Source organism: Mytilus edulis, chromosome 2, assembly GCF_963676685.1.
Source record: "Mytilus edulis chromosome 2, xbMytEdul2.2, whole genome shotgun sequence".
NCBI lineage: Eukaryota > Metazoa > Mollusca > Bivalvia > Mytilida > Mytilidae > Mytilus > Mytilus edulis.
In genome coordinates, this window is record NC_092345.1 from 28,607,725 (window position 1) to 28,611,633 (window position 3,909).

Sequence of the window (3,909 nt, forward strand, 5' to 3'; positions counted from 1 at the left end):
ACATGAGTTTGATAAAAGGTTCATGGTGAAAATTTTACCCTGCAAAATGTAGAGAATAGTTCAGTTCGAATTGCAACCTAAGTTCTCCATGCATGAGAGCGACGTTCATCATGGACAAGACTTGCCATTTGGGTTATATTCTTATATTTTCTGATATGGTGTCTAAATTGAGCTATATATAATTTTCTTCACAGTGTACAAGTTTGGAATAACTCTATAGAACAATCCCCTGATACATTAATTATTGAATATTCTAGCCCAACCCCTCTATCAATCACAACTGAGCACAAATAATATAAAACTAAATATATGTTTAAATAGACTGTTGATAGTTGTCTCATTGGCAATCATACCACATCCCTTTATTCTTTATATCATTTGCAAAACTACGTATTCATGCACTATTTAAAACTACTGCTTTCAAAACTATATATAGTTCACTAAAGACATGCCGTACATATATAAATAAAACTGGTTGATTTATACATCTGAAATAGGCGTAACTCTCTACTGAGTATGCTTTTATTTATCCTCCATTTTTTCAACCTATGCACTATCTGATAATTTAGTCTGGCACTCTCTCTTTCGTCTGTCATTTGTAATATTTCCGTAAACAAAATAAGTACTAAAAAGTACTAAATATACAAAAAGCAACAACAAAAATATATAATACGAATTATACAACATCTCTTATTTTCATAGACTGTGATAAGCATATTATATAAATACTGACGTTTTCCTCTCTGTCAAAATAAACACGTTGCTAGTAGCTCGTTTAGACAATTTACATCCATATATTAACCACTTTTCAGCTTAATTTATATCATTAATTGAAGAACTGAAAGACAAAACAATATATTAAGCGTAGAAAATACCACACAGAAACAATTACTTCGTTTAAAAAAGTATTTCAGAAAACAATATCTTCTGAGAAAACTTGGTATATTTTTTTTTGGGTTCACGTGCATATGGTATTGATAAATATTCCCTCTTGTTAATCATTTTCAGTGCAAATATCCATATGAATTTAATTCAATTGGTGGAGTTGATCTGTCACCTGAAAACACGCGAACAGATCAAAACATATAGCCATACATTACAATTGTTTGTTCTTTTTTGAAAACAGTGTGTAAGATGTTCATGGATTGAAAGTTGTTTACACTAGCACTTGTCAAAATGATTTGTTTCCATCATGGTTCAAATAAGTATGAAAGAAAATATAAATGTAGCTCGAAGTGACCCTGTTCCTAAATTGATAATTTTGTTTTAATAAAAATTATTTTTTTGTTGTTGTTCATTGTTTTTTTTTATCATGATTTTCTTTGAAAAAAGTTTATTTCTTACAATGAATTTATTGAACTAATGGTTACAAATGGAAAGTAAAGATTAAGTCATTCGTTCGGTTTTTAATGGACACCATCAACAATTGATTTTGGATTGATCATAACGGATTTTTCAGTGTTCGGATTTTTTTCTTTTTTTGGTATTGAATAACACGAAAGGTGGTAGTTTTGGAGCAGCTTACCATTCCGGAGCACCTGATTTTAGCATGGGTTTAGTTGATATATTTGCCAAACCTTGCTATCCTATGTTGTGTTTTATGGAATATTTCTCTTTTTGGCACAACTTTTTTTGAATTTTGTGTCATCAATGCTCTTCAACCTTGTACTTGTTTTGACTTTTTTAACTATTTTGATCTGAGCGTCACTGATGAGTCTTGTGTAGACGAAATTCGCGTCTGACGTATCAAATTATAAGCCTGGTACCTTTGATAACTATAAGACTTGTTATTTTTTTACCATGACATTGACTCTGTTTCTTCAATTTATGGGTTTTTGATTGCTCTCTTTCTACCTTTCTGTAATATTTGTATCAATATATATGTATTTACTGCTTTAGACAGGGAAATAACAAGAATAACATAAGTATGAAATATGTACAAGGCTATTGAATAGAAGAGAGTGGGCATACTTCAATAAAACATGAACTAAATGACGAAAATAGCAAAACGATGTCTAGAGTGTCGTGGGTCTTCACAAGTTAGTTAGTACAACCGAATCTATCAAATATCTGTCAATCAATTAAATTGTAATGAATATATAGCAGTAGTTAGAAACGTTTTCATAAGTGGTGATAAAATTCCTAAAGGTATTTTTCTTAAAATGTCTTATACCAAGTCAGGAATATGGCAGCTGTTCGTTGTTATATATGTATGTTGCATTGTTGTTTTGTTTTTGTTGCACTTCTGTGTTCTGTTGTTTCGTTGCGTATCCCTCGGTTTTAGTTTGTAACCCGGATTTGTTTTTCTCTCAATCGATTTGTGAATTTTGAACAGCGGTATACTTCTGTTGCATTTGTTTAGAATATGCAGGCAAAGAAACTAAACGGTTGCACCAAAATACAACGGAATTTAGCAATGTATAACTGAAATTCAGTCCGAGAAAAAAAGAACAGACTTGAAAAGATTCACTTAGACAGTCACAAGATAAAGTTAAAAAAAAAACAGAAATATTGAAATAAACAACAAACCTGAGAACTAATTTCAAGATTCCAAATCCTTAAAGGATTCACTTAATCTCAAATATTACAAAAAGGTTCATATTTGATATAAGAACCTACTAGAGTATGTATATTTCCTAAGTGAAAGATATGTGTATAGTACTGCTATTGTACTTTCTCGAAATACAAGACTCGGACGGAGATATTTCACCTTGACAATATACCTTATAAGCTGAATAGTTAAATGTTATTTAAGATATGGACTATATTGTCACTAACAACTACATGTATCTACTTAACTGATCATATAAAAACCAAAAAATCATCCATTTATGATGCTCACGCGGTCTGAATCAATCAGCACAAGCTTAATGTCCAGGCAATACACATTGTGATTAACAAACTGTAACAAAAAGATGAAAATAGTTATTTAAGAAAGCTGGGGAACAAAAAACAGAAAAAAAAACACGGAAGACAAAGGTGTCACAGAAATTAGAATTAAAAAGAATAATAACCAATGCGGATCAACTAGATTAACAAAAAAACCTATCTGAACTTATATTTAACATTTCATCAATACGTACAAAAGTGAGTATTGTTTGATTATAATTCATTAAAAATGCAAAAAAACAGTTTATAAGGCAAATTGTGACTCGAGTCTAAAGAAATTTTGATCAAATAACAGATTTAAGATACTTACATGTCTGTAAAAAATGTCAAATTCTTTAAAATGACTTAAAAAGATTCCAAAAAGATACAAGCTTGATTATCTTCTAAAGACGAAACCTATCGAATCGGATCATCAAATAAAGAAAATTAACATAAAGTAAAATAGCAAAAAACACCGACTTCCAAGGAAAATTAAAATTGGAAAGTTTCTTGTTAAGTGACAAAATCAAAATCTCGAACACATCAAACGATTGAAAAAAACACTGTTATATTCTGATCTTGGTACCGGCATTTCGTTATGTTGAAATAGATTATTTAATCTGATTTTATAGCTAGCTTAACCTCTCACTTGAATGACAGTTACAATGAATGCCGTTATATAGACAGCAATTATGTTTGAACAAAACAAAAAGACATAGTAAGTAAATATGTCAAAAAAGGGTACTGCAGTCAACGTTGTGTTATAATCCTAATCAGTATAACAACAAACAAATATAGCAACAAAGAAAAATAAATTGGCATAAAGACAAAGCATATGAGCAAAATTGAAAGACGGGAACACAAAAAACGACCACGACATAACAACATATAAGCGGAATGCATTAGTACTGAGCCACGCCAAAATTATATTACTGAGAAGTGGACTGGACAGGAAAGGTTAATTGTTTACACAAACAAATAAAAGAACACTATAACACGTAATGAAGGTGATACAGAAAGTCAGTACCTAGAACCCAATCT